This window comes from Rhipicephalus sanguineus, chromosome 1 (genome assembly GCF_013339695.2).
Source record: "Rhipicephalus sanguineus isolate Rsan-2018 chromosome 1, BIME_Rsan_1.4, whole genome shotgun sequence".
In the NCBI taxonomy this organism is placed as follows: Eukaryota; Metazoa; Arthropoda; class Arachnida; order Ixodida; family Ixodidae; genus Rhipicephalus; species Rhipicephalus sanguineus.
The window spans coordinates 14,354,684-14,364,432 of NC_051176.1; positions in this window are offsets into that span (position 1 = coordinate 14,354,684).

Here is a 9,749-nt window from a genome sequence, read left to right on the forward strand (position 1 = left end):
GCTGCCCTGACTGTCAGCGTCGCAAATCACCGCCTTCACGCTCGTCTGGAGCCTTGCAGCCACTTCCGTGCCCTGCCAACCCCTTCGCGCTCGTCGGCATAGATCTCTACGGCCCACTTCCAATGACACCGGATGGCAATCGGTGGATCATAGTCGCATTTGACACGCTACGCCGAAACTGCTGCTCTGCCAAGTGCCACAGCGCGGGACGTAGCGTCTTTCGTCCTACGCCGATTCATCCTTCGACATGGCGCACCTCGGGAACTCCTTAGTGACAGAGGTCGAGCCTTCCTCTCGGAAGTCGTCGAAGCTCTGCTTTCTGAATGCCACGTTGTTCATCGACGGACCACGGCATACCACCCGCAGGCTAACGGGCTCACCGAACGATTCAACCGCACCCTCGGTGACATGCTCGCGATGTACGTAACATCTGAGCATGGTAACTAGGACCGCGTTCTTCCCTTCATAACGTTCGCATACAACACCGCGACACAGGCTACCACGGGATTCTCACCTTTCTTCCTCCTGTATGGCCGCGAACCTTCGCACACCATCGACACTCTCCTACCATATCGTCCGGACGCTTCCGAATGCCCACCTGTGTCCGAAGCTGCCCGACAAGCGGAAGAGTGCCGCCAACTCGCGCGCACCTTTACATCCCAAGAACAGCGCCAGAAGGAAAACAACGCCGACTCACTTCGAAGTCCCAGCTATTCACCTGGATCACTTGTATGGCTGGCAGTTCCTTTCCAAGCTCCTGGACTTTCCTCAAAACTCGTCCCAAAGTACGAAGGGCCTTACCGTGTTTTAGAGCAAACATCCCCCGTGAATTTTATCATTGAGCCAGTTTCCCCATCTGACGACATGCGCCGGCGTGGACGTGACCTCGTCCACGTGGCACGTCTCAAGCCATACCACAGCCCTCTGCCTCCAGACTCCTAGGTCGCCAGGATGGCTCTTTTTCGGCGGGGGCGAATTGGGAAGAAGAAGACGCGTCGCCGGTCAGCAGTATCGCCAACGCTCGTCTCGCGCTGCTGGTCGCTGGCATCTTTCTGGACGGTGCTCTGCCCCGACTCGCTGTGTTTGTTCAGAGCGTCACCACTGGAACGCACCGCCAATAAACCTCCTCTCAAAACTGTCATTTCTTGGTCTTCCTGATTCACTTTACGGTTGGCTTAAAGACTATTTGTTCGAACGGGAGCAAAAAGTGGGGCTGAATGGTGCGGCGTCACATACGAATAATGTTTTATCTGGTGTGCCTCAGGGGTCGGTGCTTAGGCCACTACTGTTCCTCATTTTTATCAATGATCTCAGTGAGGGTCTCATTTCAAATGTCAGACTATATGCAGATGATTGCGTTGTATATCATCCTGTGCGATGTGCTGAGGATGCGAATGTTTTGCAGTCTGCTCTCGATAAAATTTCTTCTTGGTGTGCCAAATGGAATATGGATTTTAACATAGCAAAGTGCTACCATGTGCAGTTTACTAACAAAAAGAACAAGGTGTCTAGTTCGTGTATTCTAAACAATGTATTAGTGCAGTGTGCTCATGAAGTGAAATACCTGGGTGTCACTTTAACTGCGACATTGGACTGGACATCGCACATTGACAAGACATGTGCCAATGCATGTCGCTTATTGCACTTTTTTCAAAGAAATTTCAAGTACGCACCCAAAGCGTTAAAGGAAACGTTGTATCTGACTAATATTAGGCCCGTGTTGGAATACGCATGCGCAGCGTGGGACTCTTTCACAAATGTGCTTGAAGATAAGTTAGAACGCGTTCAGAAGAGAGCTGCAAGATTCGTCACGGGTAACTATGATTACAAAATTCGAAGTTCACAAATAAGAAAAGAACTAGGATGGAAATTACTTTCAACGCGCAGAAAGATAGTCAGGCTAAAGCTTTTGTACAATATTTACAATGGTAACACGGGGATTGATAGAAACATATATATAAAATAGCCTCATTATCATTCTAAGAGACGTGACAATTCAAGAAAAATAAGGCCCTGCCAATGTCTTGCCAAAGTTTTTAAGTTTTCATTCTTTCCTCCAACAATTTAAGAATGGAATCTGCTTCCCGATAATATAGTATGTGCACCAAACTTTTCTTCTGCCATAGAGAAGTACTTATGAATCAATTTAAATATTACATGAAACGCCAGTAAAATGGACTGTCTTAAGCTCGGTAATACTGTGTTGTCTCTTTTACCATGATGTCTGTATATGCTAGCGTGTAGTTTTGTTATTGTTTTGTGCTATTTTATTACAATATTATGTATGTAATAATCCCCTACGATAATGCCCAACTAGGGCGCTGTAGGTATATGTAATAAATAAACAAAGAAAGAAAAAGTTCTCGCCACATGGAGCTAACTACCTCCTCCTTATACCTTCAGCATTACGCGCAGAGGTTGTGGATGCTTTGCATGACGACCCGACGGCTGCACACCTTCGATTTTTCCGCACGCTCGCGAGGACACAGGAAAATTACTATTAGACTCCCCTCACTTCCGACTTCGCCCATTACGTAAGGATTTGCTGAAGCTGTCAGCCACAGAAGACACCACCGACTGGACGAGCCGGACTTCTGGAAACCATCGAGCCACCTCGCCAACCACTCCAGCAAATCGGGATTAACTTGCTGGGGCCATTCCCGACGTCGATTTCCGGAAACAAATGGGTCGTCGTAGCTACCGACTAACTCACCCGCTACGCCGAAACGAGGGCCCTGCCCAAAGGCAACGCCGCCGAGGTAGCCAAGTTCTTACTCGAGAACATCGTCCGGCGTCATGGCGCCCCATAGGTTGTCATCACCGACAGAGGTACTGTCTTTACTGCGGACCTGACTCAGGCGATCCTGAGATACAGTCACACACGCCACTACCGGGCCACTGCCTACTACCCAAAGGCAAACGGCCTCACCGACCGTCTAAGTACGACCATCACCGACATGATGGCCATGTCTGTCGATGTCGAACACAAGAAGACATCGGATGACATGCTTCCGTGCGTGATCTTCGCATACAACTCGGCTGGTACAAGAAACGACCCAATTGACTCCGTACAAGTTGGTGTACGGAAGGAACCCGGCAATGACGCTCGACGCTATGCTGCCGAACATCACCGATGAAGAAAACCTCGACCTTGCTACCTACTTACAGCACGCCGAAGAAGCTCGACAGCTCTCCCGCCTGCGTATCCGGAACCAGTCGACAGCCGTCACTACAATCATCGACGACGCAACATGGAATACCAACCCGGAGACCTTGTTTGGGTCTGTACATCGATAAGCCGACGTGGGCTCAGCGAAAAACTTCGGCGCTCTGGACTACGAGGTCATCCGGGACGGCATTACGAAATCTCAACGGCGTCGCACACGACTTGAAGTCGTCCATGTCGTGCGCCTTAATCCGTTTTGAAATACTTGCGCAGGCACACAAGGACAAAGAAGAGAGACACACAGAGGCGCAATCTAACAACTGGTTTATTTTTTGAAAAACGTTCACTTAACACCCCTCGGAACTGCGCACTCTGATCACTCAAATTGATTTGAAATGCGCACATCGCGCTCTTATCACATGCTTATTGAACAGCAGACAAGAGTGAAATTTCCTTATCTAGCAAGGCAACAGATGGGTGACTAACACATTTTTCTTTCAGCCTGTCAATATGAAAGGCCTCCATTATTTCTCTTGAAGTTCTGTTCCGATGTCTGTACTCTAAAGTAGTGTTTTCAAAACAAGGCGAACATGAGCACTCATTGCAATGCATTGCTAATGCATTGCTAAATGTGTACTTGGGCGACCTTTCAGGCTCGACATATGCTCCCTTAGCCTCGTATTAATGCATCTGCCAGTCTGCCCCACATATACATGTCCGCACGTCAGAGGTATATTGTACACCACATTATTTGCACATTCAACAAACTGGAGCTTGTGTTTGATGCCACTACCCCATTGTGAACTGCTCAGTCCGTCACGTTTTTGGGTAACCAACGCGCATACTCCTCCGATTTTTTCTTTGGCCGAAAACACCACCTTCACATCATAACTTCCAGCTACCTTTTTGAGTCTATGTGATAGCCCATGTACATAAGGGATTGCTACCACCTTAGAGCTAGAATTAGTCTGCCCACCCGTTTCCAAAACCGGTCCCGTTCCCTGTTTTAGCTTCTTCAATAGCCTGATACTTACAGCCAACATCACTGAAAACGGGTACCCTGCATCCAGAAGCCGTGCAACTTGTTCCTGAAACGAACTATGAGCAGTGTGTACACAAGATTTTAACAAAGCAGACCGAAAACAATTCGTGACAATGCCATTCTTGACCAGCCGTGAATGATTTGAAGCAAAATTCATGAGCGGTTTCCCAGCCCTAGGCGAAAAGGCCCAACACACGTGATCTGCCAAAAACTCTAGCTTCAGATCTAAAAACTGCAGTTTCTTTCCAACCGGTACTTCAGAAGTAAATGCTAGTCCCTTTCCTAGCGAATTAAATGCATTTAATACCGTTTTTCTAAAGTCCTCCTTGTTCACATCGCACCCCAAAACTAAGTAGTCATCCACATACCTGTATATTTTGTAGACTACATCTTGTAGGGACACTGCCAAGTCACGATCTACGCTGCCCAAAAATATGTCACTGAGAACCGGGGCTACCTTTGACCCTATGCAAACCCCCTTTGCCTGGATGAACGTTTTCTCCCCGAATCCCACGTGAGTATTCTCTAAATAAAAGTGCAGTAGCTCTAGGAAAGACCCGACAGGCATCCCGCACATGTTACGAAACATCACTTCATCGTTATTTTCCGTTATGCACTCATGGACACACTGCATTAAAGGCACGTGCGGCAACGAGTAATATAAGTCTTGAGCATCTATGCTGATACCCCAGCTATTTCTTGTGCTATCTGATTTCAGAAAGTTTGTAAGGCCTTCAGAATTAGCCAGCAAAAAAGGATCATTCACTTTCAATGATTTCAACATTTTTTGCAGATACCCAGCAACGAGGCAATGCCACGCCCCTTTCTCTGAAACAATAGGCCTAAAAGGGACCTCCTGCTTATGGGTTTTGGCTGTGAAAAACGCCGTCAACTTCATTCCTTTTGAATTCCTAACATCAGAAGCAAGTTTTTCTAGGTTGCATTTCTTTAGTAGCTCGACCGCCTTCTTTTTTACGCTTTCCACACTCACTTCACATTCTATGAAGCACTTCCTCATAGCTGCAGAGGCTTTTTCTACGTACATATTCTCAGGTAGAGCAACCAAGAACCCTTCTTTGTCCGCTTGCACTACCCTTAAGTCATTGTCAACCAAATACCTAGCTGCCCGACCAACGTTAAGGCTGGGCTTGTTGCTTGCCGAGGCTCTGGCCACCACGTCGACACATTCCACAACACACCTGTCCTTTTCTTTCTCAGGTACACACCGAGCAATGTCTCTTGTAAGGGATAGTCTGTCAACAAGGTCGAGTCTTGGTTCAACGCAGAACTTAGGCCCTAACCTCAGGACCTTTTGTTGTCGTTCTTCCACCGCAGCATCACCTAGCAATAGAAGGCTTCCCTTTGGCGGTTCCCTCTTTTTCTTCGGTAGGCTTCGACGCACATCATTCCACAGGACCTCAGTCAGAATGTCGGCCTGTCTACACCAGTCTCTAAAGGCTTTGTCATTGAGACGCCCATCCAACACAGACGAACATGCCACTCTTAGACAATCCTTGAAGTGTCTAACTTGTCTGTGTCTAACTTGGCTGTAAGTATCAGGCTATTGAAGAAGCTAAAACAGGGAACGGGACCGGTTTTGGAAACGGGTGGGCAGACTAATTCTAGCTCTAAGGTGGTAGCAATCCCTTATGTACATGGGCTATCACATAGACTCAAAAAGGTAGCTGGAAGTTATGATGTGAAGGTGGTGTTTTCGGCCAAAGAAAAAATCGGAGGAGTATGCGCGTTGGTTAACCAAAAACGTGACGGACTGAGCAGTTCACAATGGGGTTGTGGCATCAAACACAAGCTCCAGTTTGTTGAATGTGCAAATAATGTGGTGTACAATATACCTCTGACGTGCGGACATGTATATGTGGGGCAGACTGGCAGATGCATTAATACGAGGCTAAGGGAGCATATGTCGAGCCTGAAAGGTCGCCCAAGTACACATTTAGCAATGCATTGCAATCAGTGCTCATGTTCGCCTTGTTTTGAAAACACTACTTTAGAGTACAGACATCGGAACAGAACTTCAATAGAAATAATGGAGGCCTTTCATATTGACAGGCTGAAAGAAAAATGTGTTAGTCACCCATCTGTTGCCTTGCTAGATAAGGAAATTTCACTCTTGTCTGCTGTTCAATAAGCATGTGATAAGAGCGCGATGTGCGCATTTCAAATCAATTTGAGTGATCAGAGTGCGCAGTTCCGAGGGGTGTTAAGTGAACGTTTTTCAAAAAATAAACCAGTTGTTAGATTGCGCCTGTGTGTGTCTCTCTTCTTTGTCCTTGTGTGCCTGCGCAAGTATTTCAAAATGAACTTGTTCCAACTAGGCCGAATCGCAGTTTTGCTATCCTTAATCCGTTTCATACAAGTTAGTGAATCTTAATTAGGACTCTTAATTTTTTCCTTTCTTTATTATTGTCTCTTTTTGTGCCTGCATTTTTCTTCCTTCCATGTTCTTTTAAAGCATCAGGACAATGCTTTTTTCAGAGGGGGCCAATGCCACAGGTGATCCTTTCTTTCTATTTTTTATGCTACCGGCACATTCTACGTGTAACTACTGCCTTGCGCAAACTGCGCCCAGATAGCTGGGAACTTTCCACATTGTTTTAGATCCTTCCGATGAGATTACGCGCCCAACGCGATAATTGGAGTTTATTCTTGAACTTACGCGGCCACTAGCGATAGCGCTGGAGTATTCGATGGCACATGTACCAAGGACGACGCGCTTTACCGCTTAGCAGAATAATGACGGCCGACATTCTGCTCGCTGCTATTAGTGTACAGCGTCTTTTGGTTGTAGTTTCACTTTTCTTTTGGCGGGCCCAAGTTCGCCCAAATAAAGAGTTTCGTCTTCAACACGCCGACTACTGCCTTCGTCAAAATCACGACCAAGTGATAATATGAACGAGGGTCTCTCACTTAATTATAATGGCATGCTCGGTACATTACAACGTGACAGCATCATTTCTCTGCAATAAATACGCTTAATACCCTTGTGTCTTCACCACAGTTTCATGAGCAATCTATAAGCCATGCATCAGTTGTGCGCACTGGCAGCTGGTCATGCAACAACTGCCGTCACGTCTTCCTGTAAACAGTTCAATTGAGGTTTTTCTCTCTCACTCGAACTGCATGCACAATCTGTTCAACAGATAGAGAGCCGAGCGAATTTGAAAGGTACGTAGTACGCCGTTTGCAATACAGGTGAGCAAATTGAACTGAAACGGTGGCGTATCATCTCGCATGAGAGCTTGTCCAGAAAACGTGATGTAGGTTACTGCGAAAACGAATCTTCTTCGAAGGGCGCAAATTTTTTTCGGCCAACTCTATGCAGCCACGTCTAATGTCGTTCTTTGACGTTTTTCCCGCACGGAATGCAAAAAAAAACATGGTTTATCCCTCTGTCTAGGAATCGGTATAACACGAAAGCGAAACGTGTCTTCACAGACGTAGTTGAGCGTTTGTTGTGCATTCTTTCGCCCCAAGCGCGAAGGAACGAATGCTACAGCATCAAATTTTAATTTTACGCGAAGAACGGCAAGCCGCTCGAAACTTGCAATGCGCTGCTCAAGCAGAAAGGACGCGCGGAACGAACATACACAGGATGAGCGCGAACTGTCGCAGTTGTAACATTTCTGTGTGAGCAGCGCGCTCCTTTCGCAAAAGCGACCACTGCAGTGAGCGAGGTGATTGATCTTCATGCTCTCAACGGAAACTTGCAGGCAGAGCGCAAGACGTACAAACCACCGAGATCACGAGATAAGCGCCCGCACGAGCGACCACGCCCTGTCGAGGCGCGCGCTAATCCGCCTGGGGGACGACATTTAAAGCGCGCTCTTCGAGCCCTTCGCGCCATCTCGCTAGTGATAACGAAAACACGCTATAACGCCGATCTCTGAGTACCGCCACCGGCAAATGGTGTACATAAATAGCTCGCCGTTAGCATAGCAGAGAACATGATGTCTGTGGCGGAGTCGTTTCGCGCTGCGCGCTGGAGATCGAGAGGTCGTAAGTTCGACTCCCGGTGACAGAACTTTTTCTTATACTTTTCTCTTTGCCATATGTTAGTCTTTATATTTCACAACGTCATATCCGTGACGGAAATGCCTCAGTGTAGCCGTGGTGGACCCCGGCATAAAACACTTTGGTGTTAAAATAAAACGCCAGGCCTGCGCTGAAACCGCAGCACAGTCACAGCGAAAGCTGGAAGAGCGGCGTTTCTAGAGCCCGTTAAGCTCTCTTGGGGCTACCATACAAGTACACTAGAAAGGTACCCACTACGCCATAAATCACAATTTTTGTGAAGTTGGGAATTACCTACTAAGCCATTATTCGTCATTCCGCGGAGAAACGAGGCACCAGCTACACGTCTGTAAGGCATTATGTGCACTTTGTTGACGCGACGACTGATGACGATGAAGAATTATGGCTCAGCCCTTTGTAATGGGTTGGAATCTTTAAACGGGCCACCAGTTATGTAATTTGCATTGGGTGACGCCCGGTCGCTATTTTCCTCTCCCGTCATGCTGTATAACATACGTTGGCGTGGGAGAGAGACGGGGGGGGGCGAAGAACTTTACTGAGACCCCGAGGAAATGGATCATGCGCTTATGGGCTTCCTTGGCAACCAATACAAGTGCACTTGCGAGGAACCCACTACGCTATAAATCATTGTAATTTTTGAGTAGTAGGGCAGCAGGCACTGTGCCATTTTTCGTCATTCTACGGAGAGCGTTGGTACCTGCTAAACGCATGTAAGGCATTATGCGCACTTTGTTGATGCTGTGCCTGATGACGATGAAGAATTATGGCAGAGTCCTTTGTAATGGGTTGGAAACATTCAACAACCTACTCGTTGCGCAATTCGCATTGTGTGACGCCTGGTTACAGAATTCGCGTTGTGCGACGCTTGGTGCTTATTTTACTCTTCTACCACGCTATATTGCATATGCTAATGTGGTTCCTTCCCGACATAAGCCTGTATAGGACCTTTTTGCAAAGCAGTTTTAAGCACCGGCATGGCTCAGAGGTTGAATACTGGGCTCCCACGCAGAGGGCCCAGGTTCGAACCTCGTTCCATCCTGGAATTTTTTTCTTATTTCGTTTTTTTTCTTATTTCGAGCGATACTGGTTACGGACACCGGCGGCGGCGGACAACTACGGCGCCAAAAACGGCCGGTGAAATGATCTCATAACAGCTTTCGCTGTAAAAACATGGTTGATCCCTTCGTCGTAGGAATTGGCTTAACGCAAAAGTAAAACGTGTCCATACAGAAGTACTTCAATGTTTACTGTACATTCTTATAAGAGAGCTTCCACATTGTATATTTATTTGTTTATTTTATTTATTTCAAAGTACTGCAGGCCAATTGGCCCAAGCAGGAGGGGCAATACACATAAAAGAAATATACAAGGATGGCATAATACATGTAATGGTACAAAGAACTAATACAAAATAAAAGCTCGAGAGCAAAAGGCAATGGGCACATAAACTTAATAACGCTCATATATAGTAATAAAACAAATTGAGCA